This window comes from Carettochelys insculpta, chromosome 3, assembly GCF_033958435.1.
Source record: "Carettochelys insculpta isolate YL-2023 chromosome 3, ASM3395843v1, whole genome shotgun sequence".
NCBI classification, from domain to species: Eukaryota; Metazoa; Chordata; order Testudines; family Carettochelyidae; genus Carettochelys; species Carettochelys insculpta.
In genome coordinates this window covers 27,159,200-27,180,730 of record NC_134139.1, presented here as the reverse complement: position 1 = coordinate 27,180,730, position 21,531 = coordinate 27,159,200, and the positions used below count along the sequence as shown (strand labels likewise).

The 21,531-nt window shown below is 46.6% G+C and overlaps 1 long non-coding RNA gene across 1 annotated transcript in view; it reads left to right on the top strand.

Annotated features, from left to right (window-relative positions):
• The first annotated feature begins 1,297 nt into the window (after window positions 1–1,297).
• Window positions 1,298–21,531, top strand: part of LOC142010226 (uncharacterized) — a 36,787-nt gene continuing 16,553 nt past the window's right edge. The window contains exon 1 of the long non-coding RNA XR_012644734.1: window positions 1,298–1,322. This is a non-coding gene — a long non-coding RNA (uncharacterized LOC142010226). The remainder of the gene's footprint in view (window positions 1,323–21,531) is intronic.

The following is a 21,531-nucleotide window of genomic DNA, read 5'->3' as shown; positions in this document are numbered from 1 at the left end:
AGTCAGTGGTGGCAGTAACAGATAGTGTAGCAAAGTGAGATGATTATTTATTCATTTACATATCAATACTCCAAATGCCCTTCCAGTTCACAGGTCTTTCCTAGCAGTGCTGATCATGTCTGAGAACAAAATGAAAGATCTGAATGTGTGTGTGTCTATGTACTGATCTATTTTAGTGTCAACTAAAAAAAAAAATCAAAGCCCTTTGAGTTACCCATGTTACTTGGAAGACTCAGCACCACAGCTGTATAAGGTTCAGATGTACTGAAACCTCTGAAAGCCTTGCTGCTTCATTACTTTGTTTCCAGCCTCTGCATACAATGTGCCCCTTTTCTTCATGCAAGCAAGAACAGTAAAAAAATAAATATGATACAAGTGCCCTCAAAAGTATGGCTTCCGTGTCCACACAAAGCTTCTCTGTCTCTCTTGATCTAAGTACAATTACTCTGTGTGCTTGAACTGCAGGAACATGCAGCATATTAAACTATATTTGTAACTAGCAGAGACACCCATGTAAGTAATGGGAATGTTAAGAATGGGGAAACATTATGAAATCAGTATCCTGGGTCAATTGCAAAACACTGCAAATCCAAGGAAAGTAACTTCCAAATGACAGTTGGCACCGACCTTCAATTCCTAATGGTTTACACTTTAGGAGACCCTCCTGTCTGACATCATATGAAGATTCAGCGCCCTCAGATTACATAGGGTAGTATATCAGCCTTTAAAAGCGAGACAGGCACTTCACTAGGGAACAGAGTTGCAGAGAGCCTGTAGCAAGGTCCTGTGGCCTTGCCCCACCCCTGAAGCAGAGGGAGCCTCCCCGAGGCCTTGGTGGGTGGACACAGAGCATCTGTGCCCCACCCTCCCAGAGACTGGCACACAAGGCAGGAAATGCCAAAGGCAGGGCCTGGACTCATCAAAAGGGCAGCCTCTAAGCCAAGCAATGGGCTCCAGCTGGGCTCCTGAGTGCTGGTGTTGAAGACACCAGGCCAGATAGGTCTGCCAGCTGCCCTGATCCCAGACGTGTGCTGGGCCTGCTGCATGCCAACTACCTGTGGGGTCCCTGATCTACCTGGGCCCCCTGACTGGATGTGAGCTTGCTACTCAGAGGTCCCAGACTTGCCTGAGCCTGTGAACCTGCTAGCTACCCAGAGGTCCGGGACCTGCCCAAGCCTACAGGTCTGCCATCAGTCACCTACTCCAATAATATGGACATACCTGAATCTCTGGACCTGCCCTCTGCCACTTACCCAGTGGATATGTACTTGCCTGATCTTCTAGACAACCCCCAGTGGGACCCCACACTGATGGCACTGAAGGTAGGAAGTAGCCTGGGGGATGCCTTGCCAGAACCCGCGTCAGTGTGTTGTGACCTGGATCCCTGCCAACTGGCAGCTAGCGTCAGCTGCTGTTAGGGTGCTTGGCTGGGGTGCAATGGAGTGGGTGGGCCTGGGGAGGTAGCCCTTGGCCTCTCCAAACCCACATGGCCTTTCTGGTGTGCCTGCCACCAGGGCAAACCATCTGCATACTGTTTGTTTGCTCAGCCTTGCATCAGGTGCTGAGCCTCATAACTGATTCCTGCCCTGCGCCCAGGCCAGGGCTTATGTCTATGGGGTTGCTCAGTCCCCAGCAGACACCTCTAGAGAGCCCCAGAATAATTATTCTGCCATGTCCTGAAACTAATTTGTAGGTCAGTGATGTGACATTGCATAAGCAGGACTTGGTGCCTTCACATATGGATGCAGTATCATAATATATAGCAGGACATTGCATCATGATTAGTTTGGAGAGCCCTTCCACTTTACTAGCCACACTACCACTTCTCTCTGTTCTTCCTGATTGCTTGGAGCCATTATAATTCTGACAAGTACCTCCAGTCAGATTTCTTGTCATTTTCTGCATGGATATGGGGCATGCTACTTAATGCACCATCTGCTCTGCCTAAGGCGAGATAGGCTATGAAGAACCTGGACCAGAGTCATGAATTCCACCACTCTGAAGAAATACATACAACTCTACATTTATGGCACAGGCTCACTCTTAAAGGACAACGCAAGCCGCCCTGTAGCACTTTTAACACTAAAGCTGGGTCTACACTACAGAGTTCTGTAGACAGAAGAGGCCTTCTGTCAACAAGATGAGGGAGCGTCCACAATATAAATGTGTTCTGTTGAGAATGTGTCAACAGACTGCAGCAGTTTTCCCAGCAGAGTTCCGTCTTCACCGTACAAGGCATAGTGCCTCTGTTGACAGATTCTGTTGACTTAAATATAGTGTAGATGCTCCGGGGGGGCCCTCTGTTGACAGAGGGGGCTTCTGGTTCACCAGGCTGCCCTATTTGCAGAGCTTCCAGTTGGCTGTTCTGTCAACAGAGGGCCAGGCAGGTTGGCCGTGCCCTGTCGACAGAGGGCATTGACGGGGGAGCCTGTGTTAGGTGTGGACATCTTCTGTAGACAGGGAAATATCTGTCGACAGTGACTTCTGTCGACAGAACTCTGTGGTGCAGACACCACTTAACTACTTTATTTATTAGGTGATGAGCTGTCATGGGTATGAATCTGAAGAAGTGGGTCTTTCCCACGAAAGTTCATTACCTAATAAACAAAATTGTTAGTCTTTCAGGTGCTCTAAGACTGATTGTTTTGTTTTGCAATGCTGCAGACTAACATGGTTTCCCCTCTGAGACTCTTAAAGGATATTCAACATTGCCTTTGCGTACAATACACTACTTTTCTAACTTTTAATTCTAAGGTTATGTCTACACTGCAGTGTTTTTTTTCAATGTTAATTATTTCAATGTTGTAATGTCTAAGTAAAAAATATGGAAAAATTGCATTCACACAGCCACAGCATTGCTAAAGGACTGTTTGCGTGAGCTGCTAATAGCTGTGCTTTGTGCATACACACCTTTTTGGACCTTGAAAGGGGGTTTTGTAGGCAAAATTTGTTTGCAGAGCTGAAGTAATTATTTCAAGAGAAAAGGCCTCTTAGCTCGAATTTTCCTGCTTGGCTGTGTGAACATGTTGGGGCTTTTTATTTTGTTTTTGGGAAAAAAGAGTTTCCACTTTTCCCTCAAAAAAAGTGCCCCAAGAGTCTTTGAATAATTCCTCCTCTAACTATAAAGCCATATTATATATGTCAGTTTCTAGAGAGATCATAATTATCTCAGCTGGTGATCGTGAGTTATGTCATTTTATGGTATTTTATTTCTGTTATAATTTAAAGAATAATTCACCCTTCCCTATTAGATAATTCTTAAATATTAACTGCTGGGTTTATTAGATTGCTTAGAATTGTTCGTTGTTTGCACAGCTGAAATATGTATCTCAAGAGATGAAAAATAAATGCTGTTTTCTTAAGGGAAGTCAAAAACAACCTTTCAGCCCTAGTGATCAGTTTGCTTTGATTTATATAATTTTAATGCTTTCAGGGTATTTTTTTTTGTCAAGAAGGACTAGACACTTGGTTTTTAAAAGGAAATGAAAAATGGTTCTTATATTTCAAAGTTAACTAAGTCAGGGGTGCCAGTTGCTGGCTCTGGATGCCATGCAGGGAGAATGCAGGGCAATAGAAATCAAAGGCTTGTGGGATGTGGTTTTTATATATATAAATGCATGATACAAAGGATAAAATAAATTAAAGTAGCTGGAAAATGTGAGTCCCACAGACAGTTTCAGTTTCAAAAACAATTGTATTCTAAGCAGTTCAGGTAATGCCACCTGTAGTTCGGGGTACCTGATGCTTTCCAGTAGAAATCCTTCTTTTTACTTGCTTACACATTCCCAACGTTTTAACTATTTATGATGAAATTTCCCTTGCTGGCTCAATACCTGAAACTGAATTAGATTTTGTTTTTAAGTGCTTTCAGCTAAACCAGTTAAGCCAATTTTCAGAACAAAAAACAGTGGAAAAAATAAGCTCATGTTTTTAAAAAAACAAAACAAACGAAAAAAACCCTCACAACCATTTCATACAGAAGCGCCAGAACCTCCGTGCTGTGGAATGGGTACCTGGGATGTTGCAGGGGGCTAAGGATGTCACAGATGTGATTTTTTTTCTTGCCATCCTTCTGTAAATCCAGACAAATTTCGCCCTTAAAGACCTAAAAAAATGCAGGTCAAATTTGCTCAATAGAGATGTGTTAGAGTTTGGCAACTAAAGTCTCCAAAGATTCCATGTGCCATGAATATGCTCCAGTCAAGGCTGCAGAGGCTGAGCAGAACCTGCCAGAACTGCTATGGAGCCAAACACACTGTCTCAGAGCAGGAGGAGGATTTGTCCTGTACTCTTAACACTCCTTCTGCTGGCACCCAGGTGGTGAGATGGGAAAGGATTAAGCAGCTTGATTTCAAAGCAGACAGGTAATAAATTGGGCATAAGGATGGAAATAATGAGGTTGCACCCTATATTCTTTATGGAAATATGCTTATGAATGTGAGTATGCATAAATGGAAGATGGATTATGCAAAATACATCTTGTAACGTACCATTAGAAATGTTATAATCTGCTGAGTGTGTTTATTCCATTTGTGTGCATGTATCATTCCTGTATTTGAAGCAAGAGGTCCTGTAGCACCTTAAAGACTAATCATTTTATTTATTAGGTAATGAGCTTTTGTGGGAAATACCCACTTATTTAGATTCTGTTCTGCTCCAGAATCTGAGGAAGTTGGTCTTTCCCAGAAAAGCTCATTACCTAATAAATAAAATGGTTAAAGTGCTACAGGACTGCTTGCTTTGTTTTGCAAAGATACAGAGTAACACAGCTACTCCTGTGAGACTATTAATCCTGTATTTGAAGTTAGATATATGAAGTTTAAACTTGTTTGCTAAGTGAGGGCCATTAGTCATACTCAAGGAATTTGATGTCCTCATTATTTGGGACAATGATCTGTGAATCGTCTGCTTTCCTGTAAACCTTGATCATGGTTAGGTCTGCCAAGACGTGTGGCCAAATCACTTGATGCTAGAAATCGTTGTGCTTTATACAGAGTAAGATGGAGTTATCTAGGGTTCTGTTCCCACACTGGGGCTGTGCACCTGGGTACTGTTTCAACTCCCTCTGAGCCTTTCCAGAGAAGAGCTGATCTCACTGTGTTGCTCTGCTGGGGACTGTGACCCAGGTCTGTGCCCTCACTGGAGGAGACTGGAGTGCCCAACTCATCAGGACAGGGTGGTGGAGTGCCCCAGAGGGCAGGCAGGCTAAGCGTTATTTCAACACATCAAGTGACAGTCTCTGTAACCAAACGTGTCACAATGAGGGGAACAGGGTCCAGCCTAAGACCAAACTGCCTCCAGTCAAGGAGTATCTTTGGTGCACCCCTCCCAACCTGTTAGATTTTTGATTAACTTACTTCTATTGCATGTGTAGGCTATTTCATTAATTACATGTGTGATTTGTATGCACGATTGATCCCTCTCATATAAGATGATAAATTTGCATACTAGGATCTGAATATGTGTTTATTCCTGCCATAGATATGCAAATTAAAATATTTGTTTCCTCTAACTTATACAAACAGTTTTATTTCAAGAATAACTGGAATGTTTTAACATCAGAAAATTGAACTGTGCATCAATGTATCTGAGGAGCTGAGTTCCCTCTAAGCTGGATGGCCATGTAGCCAGCCAGTAATCTATTGAATACCATGCACCTTGAGTTCTTCTCTGATCTTTGCTCTCTTGCTCCCATCTACTGCCTTGTAACCCTTGGCCAACTGCTGTTGAGTGGGATAGGGTGCTGATGTCAGGGTATCCCTGTCCCCAGGGCACCATTTAAGGGAGCTAGAAGTACTGTACCCTCACCTGAAGTCTGAACCTCTGAATTTTATACTTGAGGGTGGCTTAAGAGGGCACATGTGAGTTGAGGGCATGTGTATTAATTTCTACGGAACTTGTGCTCTGGGGAGTTTGGTTATGAACAGAGGAAGGCAGAACAGGTAACAAAGAGCTCGCCGTTCAAGTAACTGAGGGATCATTAGATGATCATAACATTGCCAGGTGGTGGTTGTAGTAGTAGTAAGCCTCTTTCATTCCTACATCTTGGAGCACAGGTGATTGATGATCATTCTCCAGTGTCCTCTGTCCTGGGTGATCTTTTCCAGTTCTGATCAGGTGCATCCTGTCTTCTTAGTGTCTGCCTTCAGGTCTCTATGCCAGGTGTTTCTTGGGTGCTCTCTTTCCTTTATCCTTGTGGGTTCCAACTTAACTTGCTTTGTGATGTTGGTGGTTGGTTTTCTAAGCATATGTCCAATCCATAGCCATCTTCTCTTCCTGATTTCTTCTTTAGCAGGAAGTTGGTAAGTCAGTTCCTACAGGTCTTGGTTGTTGATGGTGTATGGCCAATGGATCCAAAAGATTTTATGGGGGCAATTATTGATAAACATCTGGATTTTAGGACACAGAAGGTAGGAATAAATAATGTATTCCAGTTTAGGTACAGGGACCAGTGCTGTTCAACTTATTCGTAAAAGATCAGTGAGGTGAAAAAGTTTGCTGATAATACAAAATTACTCAGGATAGTTAAGGCCACAGCAGACGCCAAAGAGTTACAAAGGGATCTCACAAAACTGGGTCAGTTAGCAACAAAATGGCAGATGAAATTAAATATAAAATAATGCACATGGTAAAGTATAATCCCTACTATACAGACAAAATGATGGTGTCTAAGTTAGTTCTGAATCAAGAAAGATATGTTGGAGACATTGAAATACATAAATATCCTTCTCACTGTGTTTGTATCTTCCTGAACTCACTCTCCAGCTTTGGAGGACATAACAATTTCCTTGTCATCAAAGAGACAGACCCACCAAATAATGTAGGTGTACTTAATGTGTACCCAAATAGCATCAAGGAACCTAGATGTAAATAACACTGCTGACAGATTCATCCAGAAAGCTACAGTGAGACATAATTTTCATAAACTGGGACATTAGTGAAGACAGCTTGAAGATGATTGCTAGAATTTTAATATACTGACATTCATGATAATGACATTATGTAGTTCATAACAATTGAATCATTATTAAAACAGTAAAGATACAAACAGACAAATTCAATAACTAGAATATGAAAGAAGTGTATAAATATGTGGAAAATAACCTCCCCTGTAACTGGCAGAGTTCCCCTCGCAAACACACACACTTCTTAAAAAGAATTTCTGACAAAAAAGAAAAGTCAGCACCTATATCTTTGATTTTGTCCAAACCGTTCAAAACTGTATAATCAATATGGGCAGTTTTTAGGATCACCAGTCATAAAGCAGGGTCTGAGGTATCAGTCTTTGGTGAGCAATTCTTCTCACTTTTGTTTCTGTCATCGTGGCATGAAGGGTGGGGCTGATTTTTCTTTGTTTCCCTCCTCAAGTAAAGAAGATTTTTCTTACTACTCTCTGTTTCATTTGAGCCACATTCCTCTTTATCGTCACGTGACTTTATGCCACTAAGAAAACTAGCCAATTCTCCATCACTTTTCTCACATTTCAATTCCTTATCTTCAGGTAAATCAGCTAATTTCTCAGTAATAAGACTTCCATCTTTTATGGTTTGTTGCTCAATTTTTTCTGCATTGGGATGATCACTACTGCCCAAAGCCCAGTATATGTTATTCTTCTCCAGATATTTTCCCATCAAATTTGCCCCTTACTGCAGACTAGATTGCTGATGACCTTTTTGCTTTGAATACTTAGCTCCTGAAGGCATCTTTGGGGGCATCTTTTATTTTAGACAGGGGAAAACAGACTGGTTTAGGGTGAGAAAAAGTCTATAAAGTCTTAGAAAGTCATCAAACATTATGGCTGAATCTACACTACATTCCCCTTTTAAAAGGGGAATGCAAATGAGTGAGATCGGAAATGCAAATGAGGCATCATCATCATCATCATCTTCATCATCATTAACCATGGGCTCAGCGCCTGTTGGCGTCTGATGCCTCTCTCACTATTTCCTTCCATCTTTCCCTGTCCAGTGCTGAGTGGCTTAGTTTTTGGTGCGGAGCTAGTCTACAATCTACTATATTGTCTATCCATTCTCTGTGGGGTCTGCCTCTCCTATTCGAACTGTCCATTATGCCGAATTCCAGGGTCTTGATTTTTTTGTTCGTTGCTCATTCTGCAAGTATGCCCAAATAGTTGTAGCTTCCATTTTATAACCTTCTGCAGCAGGTTCTCTTTCGGCTGTATCTTTCTATATAATTCCTTGTTGGTGACCTGCATCCATCCTATCAGAATCTTTCTGTAACAGTTCCTTTCAAAGGCCAATATTCTTCTTTTTGAATCTTTTGTTATCACCCATGTCTCACATCCATACAACATGCTGCTGAATACACACATTTTCAAGATGCTCAGCTTCGTTCCCAAGCAAATTGCTTTGCTTTTCCAGACCTTATCCATCACCTTCAAACTTACTCTTGCTTTTGCTATTCTAGTCGCTATTTCCTTCTTACAGTCTAGATTATACATTATGTTGCTCCCCAGTTATGTGAACTTCTCTGCATTTTCTAGTTCAATACCATCTACACCGATCTTCCTTCCTATTTTCTTATCTCCAAATACCATTGTTTTTGTTTAATCAATGGTCATAATCAGTCCATACCGCTTACCTTCTTTGTTTAGCACCTGCACCATTTTCGCTAGCTTCTCCTCATCCTCCTCAATGATACTATATCATCCATGAACCTCAAGTTGTTAATTCTTTTCCCAGGCACAGATATCCCTTCTACCCATTCCTTGATCTTGTCCATCACTCTCTCCAGACTTGGCGATATTGGATCTCCTTGTCTCATACCTCTACTTGTTTTAAACCAACTTCCTAACTCCCTGCATGTTCTCACTGCTGCCTCCGCATTGTCATTGATATCTTTCAATAACCATATCAATCTGCTATCCTCTCCGTATGACTCCAACACTGCCCAAGTCACTTTCTGATCTGTACTGTCAAATGCCTTTTGAAAATCAATAAAGCAAGTATATACGTTTTTGTTCTTTCTCGAGCTTTCTCCGCTATCAGTCTTTGTGCCAATATCTGCTGTATGGTACTTCTATCTTTTCTGAACCCCGCTTGCTCATCTGCTATATGTTCTTCTATCTCCGATCATAGTTTCTCCGTCAGTATCATCATCAGCACCTTGCCTAGATAACTCATTAGGGCAATCATTCAGCAGTTCTTGCACTCCTATGTACTTCCTTTCTTTTGTATTGTCACTAGCACGGATCTTGTCCATTCCTTAGGCATCTTCACTTCTTTCCATGCTATATTACCTAGTCGGTGTATTTCCTGAATCATGCTTTCTCCACTGTATTTGATCGTGTCTCCCATAACCTTATCATTTTCAGGGCTCTTGTTGTTCATTAGTCATTTCACTGCTTTCTCTACTTCCTCCTTTGAAATATCAGTCTCGCTCTCGATGATCGGTGGAGATCTCTCTTTCAGTTCTTCACTCAGTCTCTCTGAGACACTTGGTTCCAACTGTGCTCTGTATAGGTTGGTGCAATATCTCATCCATCGCTGCACAATCTTCTCCCTGTTCATGAGCACTACTTTGTTCTCATCTTTGACTGCCATCTGCTTCAGTTGCCATTTCCTATTAATATTCCTAATTGTCTCAGCCACCTCCCTGGTCTTATATTCACCATAATACCCCTCTATGGCTACGTCTACACGTGAAGCCAACATCGAAATAGGCTATTTCGATGAATAATGTCTACACGTCCTCCAGGGCTGGCAACGTCGATGTTCAACTTCGACGTTGCGCGGCACCACATCGAAATAGGCGCTGCGAGGGTACGTCTACACGCCAAAGTAGCACACATCGAAATAAGGGTGCCAGGCACAGCTGCAGACAGGGTCACAGGGCGGACTCAACAGCAAGCCGCTCCCTTAAAGGGCTCCTCCCAGACACAGTTGCACTAAACAACACAAGATCCACAGAGCCGACAACTGGTTGCAGACCCTGTGCCTGCAGCATGGATCCCCAGCTGCCGCAGCAGCAGCCAGAAGCCCTGGGCTAAGAGCTGCTGCCCACGGTGACCATAGAGCCCCGCAGGGGCTGGAGAGAGAGCATCTCTCAACCCCACAGCTGATGGCCGCCATGGAGGACCCGGCAATTTTGACGTTGCGGGACACGGATCGTCTACACGGTCCCTACTTCGACGTTCAATGTCGAAGTAGGGCGCTATTCCTATCCCCTCATGGGGTTAGTGACTTCGACGTCTCGCCGCCTAACGTCGAAGTTAACTTCGAAATAGCGCCCGACGCGTGTAGCCGCGATGGGCGCTATTTCGAAGTTAGTGCCCCTACTTCGAAGTAGCGTGCACGTGTAGACACAGCTTATATCTTCACATTGCTTCTCTAAACATTTCTCCATATCCTTTCTGGCTGCTTTCCTTACCTCATTGCATTTCACCCTATATTGCTGTTCCGCCATCTCAGAAACATCTCTTCTGATCTTCAATGCTCTCTTCTCTTGAACCAACTTCAGTGTCTCCTGAGTAATCCACTTCTTATCGATCTTCTCTTCTTCTGGAACAGTCTGCTCAATTGCCTCTTCTATAGCGGTGGCTATCCCTGCGACTCTCTTATCTAGGTCTTTTTCTGTGGCGATATTCTTAATGTTCTCTTCAAGCACTGCTCTGTACACATTCCCCGTTTCTTCCTCGCATAGCCTCGCCACATCTCTTCTTTTCTTAAAGTGTGCCTTACATTTTCTTTTGAGTTTTATCTTGATGTTTGTGATCACTAGACTGTGGTCTGAGTCTATATCCACTCCTTGGAAAGTTCAGCACTGCTGTACTGATGTTATCCATCTTCTTCTTATCAAAATCATGTCTATCATGTTCTTGGACTTCCCGTCATTCGATCTCCACGTCCACTTCCTACAGTCCTTCTGTTGGAATCTCGTGTTGCAGATTACTATCTTGTGCTCTTGTAGTTTCTCACCTTGTTCGTTTCTTTCTCCATATCCAAACCTTCCGGTGACTCTTTCCCAACCTTCGTTATCTGTTCTAACCTTCGCATTCCAATCTCCTCTGATGATCAAAACATTTTTCTTTGGTATCTCCTCTACCGTCTTTGTCAAGTCTTTATAGAATAGCCCAATCTCTTTTTCCGTACTGTCTGACATGAGTGCATACACCTGAATGACTCCGATGTTGAACGGTTTCGCTTCAAATCTTGCTACCATCATTCTTGCACTCAGCAGTTTGTATCATAGTAATGCTCTTCTAGCTGTTTTGCTAAGAAGGAATCCAACTCCTGCTTTGCGCTTTGTTTCATTTCCTGACCAAATGACTTTGCAACTGCATATCTCTCCTGATGCCGTCCAATGCATCTCTGCCAGTCCAAGTATATTGCATCGGTATCTCTCCATCTCCTTCCAAAGCAGCTCTAATTTTCCAGGTGCCCACAGTGTTCGGATGTTCCATGTTCCAATGGATAGCACATGTGGTAGTTATAATTTTCTTTTGGTAGCCAATTTATTGCCCCAACCCCGATCACTCGATTGGTATTGCAGACCTTGTTTATCCAGGTGACGTCCGAGCTGGCATCTTTTATCATTTAGTTGTGCTGCACCAGATTTCTTTTGTATTGTTGGTTGCCGGTCAGCACATCAACACTCATCTGACCAACCCTCCTCCTTCATCCAGGCTTGGGACTGGCATGGAGCTCGTAGAGGCTTCATGGCAGAGTTAAAATGAGGCATGGATTTACATATCTTGTGCAAGGATATGCAAATGAGGCACACTCTCACTTCTGGAACAGCCTTTTCTAGAAGCCAAAACAGCTGTGTAGATGGGGTTCCTTCAAAAATAAACTCCGTTTTTGAAAGAACCCTTCTTCCTGAAACAAAATAATCGCTTGGTTAATGTTTGTGACACACTCAGGCATCCTACTAAGAGCACCATAAACACCGAGAAGGAAATTAATAATATTGCTTTATTCGGTGCAGGGTTTGTATGGGATGCAATAAATAGGCCTAGGATCACACACTGCTTGCAGACAACAAAAAAGAAATATTGAATATCCTCCAATTCACTGAATGAGGGAGGACAGGGTCCTGACGTAAACTGAATGAGACTGGGAAAAACTTAGTTCCTCCAATTCCCCCTCCCCACTATCCAGCTGTGTCTCTTGTCCCTCTGCATTAAAGTCAAGCAGATGCCATCTTCCAGTTGCCTGTGCCCCTGAGGGAATCACTGAGAGCACAAGAGAAAGTAAATAAAAATTGGCTCCTGAACTGAAATAGAAATACAACTAAAGGAGACACTGTAGCTCATCTTAGCAGGGAAGGTCTGTCACAGTGGGAGAGAATCATCTAAAGTGGAGTCATGAAAGAAGAAAATGCAGATGAAATAATTTAAAATGAATAGTCACAGAGGGGTAGCTGTGTTAATCTGCAGCTTCAAAAAACAAAAAGCAGTCTTGTAGCACTTTAAAGGCTAACAAAATAATTTATTAGGTGATGAGCTTTTGTGGGCAGGCTCACTTCTTCAGATCTGAAAATGGGACTGAAAATGAACTGGTACAATGAATATATAACAGGGAGGTAGAAAACAACAACAAAAACTGAAATGAAAACTGACAGATCTGCTGGGGGCAGGGGCAAAGGGTAGGGCAGATATTACTTGCTGCAAGTGTCTATTAAGTTAAGTGATTTGCCTGAGATCACTACGAATATCAAAGAGGGCAAGCTGTCTTTGTAATGCGTAAGGTAATTGCTATCTCTATTGAGGCCAAGGCGCAAAGTGTCGAATTGGAGAATAAATTCCAGTTCAGCTGTCTCCCTTTGTAAGCTGATGTTAAAGTCTCTTTGTTGTAGGACGCAGATTCTCAGGTCTTTAATACTGTGGCCTACTCCTTTGAAATACTCACTAACAGGTTTATGTGTATTTAATTTAAAATAAGATTGGGAAAGCCCTGAAAAATATGCTGCAGCAGGCAACCCTGCATGGGCAGGAGAGGGGCTGCACAGCTGGATATGAGACAAACATTTCAGCTGTCATCTCCAAATGCAACAGCAAAATGTATAGGTGTTTCCATTGGCCTGTGCATTTGTGCTTGCGATGTAGGGTTTTGGGTGTGCAGGTTGTGACAGCTGTGTATTTTGCAGACACATTTCTAAACGCCAACTAAATATTTCCTGGATAGCTCCTGTCCTGTGCATTTCCAGCCTCTGTAGGCTGCTGCTGTCATTCTATAATCCTGATCAGATGCTTTCTAAAAAAAAGTTTATATCATTCAGAGACACAGAGGTCTCAGAGCTGGTGTCAGTTACACTGGTGTCGCTCACATAAAATGAGATCAGCCTCTGGCCTGAACAGTCACCAACATCAGCTCCCAACCCCACAGAATGAGCCCCCATGCGCTGCAGTCAGACAGCAGGGGAATCATCCTAGAATTCTACTCCAAATGCGGCTCCGTAAACTAGCTCTTGATATGTTGTTCAGAAGAAGAACTGGTCTCTGTAGATAGAAAATGTAAATGCATTTTCGCCAAACAAGTCCCTCCTTAGTCCCCTTGCTCTCTTCATCTCTTTCTCAGTGCTATACCAAGACTGCCTCCTCATCAGGCAGAGAAACGGCTCCCGGGAAAAGAAAGAATCCTCCCCTCTGCACACAAGCACCCACCCCCTGAATGACAAGCACTGTCTGTTCTGAAAGCAGCAAGAAGCCAGTGGCTGGGCCAGTGCTCAGAGAGGCCTGGCGCCTGCAAACCTAGTCCCTCCCTGTCTCTGTCTTTCTCTTTTTGGCTATGATTTGTGATGGAGGCAGGGAAGAGCACGCAGGATGTGAGGGAAGGGCCATTTCTACCAGTTCACATCCCCTTCTGGGAATTTTGTTCATAAAACCAGACGATGTTTTTGTTTTCAGAAAGACATCAGCTGTTTACAACTCAGATTCTGTTCTGAGTGGAGGCCCAAAGCCCCATAGCAACTGCAGACCTACAGACAGGCAGTGATCTGGTCTGGCAGCAAATTTGGAGTCCCCTGTTACAATCCAGCCTACTGTATTCTAGGGTGAGGGAGTCCTGTGAGAAAGCCTTGTGCCTGCAGTCACGTGCAGCTATCACGCTCTGCTTCCTCCCTGTACACCCAGGGATCTGCACTCTCCTGTTTTGAAACCAGGCCTTGTAGCACTCTCAGATCTAGCCCATAAGAATTCCTGTAAAAACCAGGAGTTCCGTTTGTGCCTTGGCCAACATAAACTGGGGTATTTTTCTGGCCCCTAAAGCAAAATTTCAACAGGAGTCGTCTCATAAAAATGCATTGACTAGAACAGAGGCTGTATGATTATATGTTAGGCTCGGATTCTGGTGAATTTTATGAATAGCCTTAAAACAAAATGGGCATATTAGCCACTTCTATGGGATTTTGTTCTTGAACAATTGCCTTGATGCCCAAGAAATGTAACCTAGGGGGGTTGGTTGGCATATATTAGAATAAAGATGAACTACAGATTTGTTTTGGTTTTAAAATAAAACTTCACTTGTGTAAAAAGATTAGATGATGTCACCATGGCTACGTCTACACTCGCACACTATGTCAAAGAAGCCTATTTTGAAGTAAGAACATCGAAATAGGCTACTTAGATGCATATCGTCTACACATCCTCCAGGGCTGGTGCTGTCGACGTCCAATGTTGAAGTAGCAACGGGCAATGTCGAAAGGAGCTGCCCCAGAAGGAAATGCAGGGCGTCCACACACACAAGCACGCACTGTTGAAATAAGGGGCCAGAAAAGCCTGTGGATGGGGTCACAGGCTGAACTAGCCCTTCTGGGGCAACAGCAAGCTCCCTTGAGGGGCCCCTCCCAGACACACCCGACCTGCACAGCACGAGGTCCGCAGTGCGCTAGCCACACTCTCGCAGACCGACGCACAGCAGCCATGGACCTCCAGCAGCAGCTGGAAGCCCTCCACGTAGTCACCCAGGGAGCAGGTGCCCTGCTAGGTGCTACACGGGAGGCCACCCAGCACCTCCTGGCAGAGGAGTCCTCCCAGGGGGCAGACAGGGACGCCCCTGACCACCAGGCTCCCTTCTTCCTCTCCCCGCCGGGTGCTCTCCCACCTCTGGAACTACCCAACCAGCTCCAAGTGGTGGGAGTGGGATGATGACCAGTGGCTGCAGAACTTCCGCATGTGCCGGCAGACCTTCCTGGAGCTCTACCAGTGGCTCACCCCTGCACTGAGGCACCAGGACACACGGATGCGGCGCGCTGTCCCCGTCGAGAGGAGGGTCACAATAGCTGTCTGGAAGCTGGCCACTCCAGACAGCTACCGCTCCATGGGGCACCAGTTTGGAGCGGGAAAGGCCACGGCTGGGGCCATCATCATGGAGGTAAGGAGGCCTGGGCATTCACTCAGGGGGAGGTGTGGGGGTGGGCCTGGGGGCCTGGGTGTGGGGCTGAGGAGGAGGGGCTGGGCGAAAGGGTACCTGGGGAAGTGCCTGGGGGGGGGGCTGACGGGGAGGGGCCTGGGGCACACTGCACACCCTCATGGGCTCTTGTGTTCCCTCCCCACAGGTGGTCCATGCACTCCATGCCATGCTGCTGCAGATGGTTTTCCGACTCAGGGACCTGGAGGCAGCTGTCACTGGATTTGCCGCCATGGGTTCCCAAACTGCTTCGGGGCCCTGGATGGGACCCACATCCGCATCCGCGCCCCGGACCACAGCAGAGGAAGATACATCAACCGGAGGGGCTACCACTCCATGGTCCTGCAGGCCATGGTGGACAGCCAGAGCCACTTCCACGATGTCTGCGTGGGCTGGCCCGGATGCACACATGACGCCCTTGTCTTCCGGAACTTGGGCATGTGCCGCGGGCTGGAGGCAGGGACCTACACCCCCAGAGGGAGATCCCTCTGGGGGACACCACCATGCCCCTCTGCCTCGTGGCAGACGCAGCCTACACCCTCTAGCCCTGGCTCATGCATCTGTACACCAGCCACCTCAACGCCAGCCAGGAGCGGTTCAACGCCCACCTGAACCACACCCGCCAGGTGGTGGAGCGGACCTTCAGCCATCTGAAGGGCCACTGCTGGTGCCTCCTTGGCCTCCTGGACCTCAGCCTCCAGACTATCCCCCAGGTTGTGGGCGCATGCTGCATGCTCGACAACATTGTCAAGAGCAAGGGGGAGGCCTTCATCCAGGAGTGGGGAGTCAACGCCGGTACGGGCTTCTCCCAGCCGGCTGCCACACCCAGTCGCCAGGCCCACTGCTAGGGGGTACAGGTCTGCGAGGCCCTGTGGGCCCATTTTGATCAGACCCCCTTAGCACCTCCCTGGACTTCCCCAGAGGGCACCACCGACCACACACACTGCCCGCACACCACCCCCACCACCCACACACCATCCCCCCCCCAACAAGCACACCTCTCAGGTTCTTTGGCAAATAAAACTGAATTATTGAAAACTGGTAACTGTGTTATGTGCACAACCAAAACTGCAACCAGTATACAAAGGAGGACAACTATATACAAGGCGAACAACTATACACGGGGTGTGGGGGACAACTGTATACAAATGGGAGGCCCAGCGGATGGCTTGGCCATCGGCCCATCAGTCTGGGGTGGGTATAGAGGGACGCTACCATGGGTGGGTACGGGTCGTGACACCCCACCCCTCTCTGTCCATGGTCCCCGGTACGACCGGCTGGGGGCTGGGAGGACTGGCAGGTATGGCCGGGATGCCTCCACCAGCCAGTCTTCAGCCCCAGTGGCCTCCAGTCCTGGGGGGGCTGGCAGGCAGCATGGCAGGGGGCACAGCAGGTGGGGTGGCAGGCGGGGCAGTGGGGGGCGGGAACCAGGCGACAGCCTCCCGGATCGACCCAGCTATGTCCCAGAATACCCCCATGAATTCCTCCCAGCTCCAGGTGGACTCCCCCCGGTCGAACTAGAGTCTCTCCTCAGCCACCTCCATCTGCCGCCGGAGAGCCACCAGAAGCGGGGGTTCATGGGGGCCATCCCCTGGGTCTGTCGGTGGCATGACGGTGCCACTGGCCTTGGGGGTGTCCCCGGGTGCTGGTGGTGACTGACTTCCCGCAGGCTCTCGGGGACCACGGAGGGTGCCTGGCTGCCCGGGGCCTCGGATGGTGCAGCTGCAGAGAGGGAGGGGAAGGCTGTTAGTATGGTGCCCTGGCCCATGGCCCATTCCCCCCACCCCCCCTTGGGTGCTGGGTCTCCATCCCCGTCAGTGGGTGTGGAGTCCCTGTTGGGTGTCCCCCATTGCATGCCCCCCCGCATCCCCGGGGTTAGGGCATGGTGCTGTCCATGGGTGTGGGTGCTGACGGGCGCTGATGGCTGTGCTGCTGTCCTGGGACCATGCTGTGGCCGGGCGGTTGCAGATTGGGGTCCGCTGGGGGATGTGTGAGGCTCCCAGTCGTGTGTGGTGCCCCCGCCCTGGGGCCTGGGGGGTGTGTGCCCTGTGGGATACGTACTTGACCGTCCATTGCTGCAGTCGGGGGAACCCTAGTGGGTGGACACCTGGCTGGTGCTCCGGGAGGGGAGGTCTATGAGAAGCTCCCCCCCCCAGCTGCTGGACGCCCCCCCACCATCCCGAGGCGGGGGCTACTCGGGCGGGCCCCAGAGTGCGGGGCTGGCCTCTGGCTCTGAGGCCTGCTGGGGCTTGTTGGCTGTGGTGTCAAGGGTAGCTGGTGGCGGGGGAGGTGGTGTCCCAGGGGCCCAGGATGGCCCTGAGTTCCCTGTAATAGGGGCAAGCGGTGGGGGCAGCCCCAGACCAGCTGGCCGAGTCCTGGGCCCGGGTGTAACCCTACCATAACTCCTTCACCTTGCTCCAGAAGTGATCCGGAGTGCAGACAGGGTGACCCCGGATGGCCAGGCCCTCGGCCAGTTGGGCAAACGCTTCTGGATTCCACTGCTTGCTCCCCATCACATGGAGCACCTCCTCTTCACCCCAGAGCCTCTTTTTGATGCCCTGTTTGGCTGCCAGGGGTGCCTGGGTCCCCTCAGGGGGTAGCCCTGAGGGGCGCGCTGGGGGCTGGCTGGATGGCATGGTGCTGGTTGGGATGTTCAGGGCCTCTGGAGTGCGTGCAGGGCTAGCACGTGTGTGCGCTGCTGCCTGCACGCTCTTAGCTTCCTGCCACAGGAAGTCCGGGTCCATGGTGCTTTAAGGACTGCTGCGCGCGGGGACCATAGAGCCCTGCAGGGGCTGGACAGAGTGTCTCTACTCCTCACCTGAGTGCCACCATGGAGGATCCCGCTATTTCGAAGTAGCGGGGACACAGATCATCTACATGCGCCCTACTTCAACATTCAACGTCGAAGTAGGGCGCTATTCCCATCTTTGGATAGGAATAGCGATTTTGATGTCTCATCACGTAACGTAGATTTCAATGTTGAAATAGTGCATGGCTAGTGTAGCCGCACCCCATTTAAACAAACGCTCAATAGACCTTATTTCCCATTGCCTTTCACATGGGTCAGTCATGTATGGGTTGTAAATCAGCATAACTGCATTGACTTCAATGGAGCTATGCCAGCTTTTATCAACAGAGGACCTGGCCCTTACATATTTGCACATTGGTTGTAAATGCCATCGTTCTGATTTGGTGCTGTACTGTACATGGATGTAAATAACTTGACAAGGCACAGAGGAATGACAAATAAAGCGCACTATGTTTAGAAAAAAAATAATTTTCTGCACAGGCTTATATGCTGTCAGCTAACAAAAAGTTCTTCAGAGATGAAGGGAATCTCACCTAAGATAATTCCTCTAGTTTTTAGCTACTTTTAAACCCAAGTCTATTAACTTTATGTATATATTGTTTTTCTTTTTCCCCTCCAGTAAATTCAGTGAATTTACTAGATTCAAGCTTTGTGGGCTGTTTTCAGTTTGAAGTTGTAGCACTCTGAGGATAATTTCTATGACATAAGTGTAAATCGAACCAAGTACAGCGTTCTTAACAAAATCCATAATACCAACTTTCATCAGCTCCTTATGGACCACATGTTACACTACAAAAATCACATTCCTTTTGAGTATGGATAAGGTATTAATTTCTTAGCTGAGTAGAAACTCAGCAAATACCTTTGACATCTACATTGGCTGAGTTTCTTGTTGTATCTGCCAAGCATTCTTCGTATGTCAAGGTCTGAGATTTATATGCTAGAAAAAACACAGTATTTTTTAGGTTGTGGAATTAACCAGTTTTGCACAAAGTATACTAGTTAAATAAAGGTAATTTGTCAGTGAATTTAAGTGCTCATGGAAAACACTAATGACAGCACCGGAAACCAAAGTCCTCTCTTTATCTGTAGAGCTTGTACAGAGCGTGCAGGCTTCCCACCTTAACGTGGTGCTGTGCTTCAACCCTGACCTAGAGTGCTCAGCTGGAAGTTGAATGGCTAATTGGATTTATGTTCATTTTGCTAACGTGCATCACTCAGTTGTGGTGGTGGATGGGTTTCCTTGGGATTTTTTTTCTCCTCCATATTAGATTGGTTGAAAATACAGTTTTCAGAAGCATTAAACAATTCAGTAGCACAAAGTACTTTACATCTTAAACTAGAATCTCCCCACTTCTCTCCCCTTGATCAGCTCAAACCAAAATTCCATTAGTAACCTAATTCAGGGATAGGGACTTCCTGTGATATGGTCATGTGACCACTAAGAGCTGCAGTAAAGCCACCAGCTCATCTTCAGTATTGCTATCCTCAAATGTTAAGAACCCTGAGTCAGCACCCCACCCGCAAAAGACACTGATTTAAAGATAATTGGATTAATAAAAATAAAATGGGAGGAGGCACCCTCTTGAATTGCTCTTCAGTTTTTGAGCCACCAAAGAGCACCTGGAACATATTTTTGAGTATTGCTTACATAAGAATGGGCACACTGCATCAGACCAAAGGTCCATCTAATTCACTATCCCGTCTTCCAACAGTGACCAAAGCCAGATATTCCAGAGGGAGTGAATAGAACAGGTAACCATTGAATGATCCCTCTCCCGTCATCCATTTTCAGTCTCTGGCAGAAGCTAAGGACACCATTCCCACCCATCCTAGTGAATAAGCATTGATAGACCTCACCTCCATTAATTTATCTAGTTCTTTTTTTAAACCCTGATAAAGTCCTGGTCTTCACAACATCCTCTGGAAAGGCGTTCCACAGGTTGCCCATATGAAGAAAAACTTCCTTTTGTTTGTTTCACTAAGGGAAAAACTTGCATCAGTGCACGTAGTGAGCGCACACATCTAATATTGAAAGAATTATATTTTGTTGGAAAACTACAGTGCAAGGACTGCAGAGATTAGCAATATAAATGCCATCATTTTAGCATAAATATCCTGTGGCAGGCTTGAGGAAGCAGTCTGTGTGAAAGTCAGCAGTGCAGACCCAGTTGCAGAACCTGTGGCTTGCAGGAGATGTGAGCCTTTTCTAGGAATGCCTTTATTTCAGAAATAATTATTTCGTACAGTTTTCAACTACAGATTTAAAGTTTTTGAAACATGTCTTATATCAGGAAAAAGAATTGTTTTGTCATCTGATATTCCCAGGGGTTTCTTATATCCCGTGCTGTGGGGATTTCCGACAAAGTGCAAAATTCATGCAACTGCACATTTAGATCATGGAAAACAACACACACACACACACACACATGCACCGCCCCCTCCCCAGCCATTTATTTGTTTGGGGAGGAACTGTAATGGGGTACACTCACCTCTCACACGTGCCTCCTGGCTGAGAGCATGCCCCTGCACTCTGTCAATGGCGACTCTTTGGTGATTCAGTCCTCTGGGCCCACTTACACACAATCTGTAGTTCACATAACAAGGCAAACCCCTTCCAAGGCACACATACAACAGAGACCTCTCTCAGTGTCTTTGTAGTGTATCAGTTTGGCTCTGCTCTGGAATGGAGCAGTTCCCAGTGTTGCCTCCCTTGAGGCAACATCTTGCCATTTTAGGGCCTTTCTGCCTTCAGCCCTTCCGCTGGGTCACTATAGATCTGTTCCTCACTATGAGATGACTCACTGTCTAGGCCACGTCCCACCACCCTGGTGGCTAATTGGACTTGGGAGGCCCCGGGCCCACGCTCTACTCTGGGTCCCAGCCGAGGGACCCCCATAGATAGCAGTTGTCTGCAGCATCTCTTTAAATATCGATGCTGCTGCTGCTATAATTCCCTGGGCCACTTTCTCATGGTCCCAGCATTACAGGGCTTTACTGTTACAGGGCTTTGACCCCATAGAATCCCAACAGCTGGCCAAGATCACCATCTCCTCCACCTCCAGCACAGAACTGGACTGGGTTTGGCTTGGCAGCTCTCTTCATACTAGCTTGCTGGGCCTGATTGGCTGCTTTCAAAACAATCTCCCCTAGCACTTCAGAGGACATCTCTATTGTCCTTTTCTGGGACAGGGTGTGGCAGGATCACTAGGCCACCAGCAAAGGGCCTCAGAACCTAGCTCACCCCACTGCAGGAAAGCTGAGGTTTACTGTGCTAATAGGCATTCTTTCAAACTTGGGAGCCTTTATTCACACAGCCATTTTGGAATGGGTGCTCTGTGCACAGCTACATCT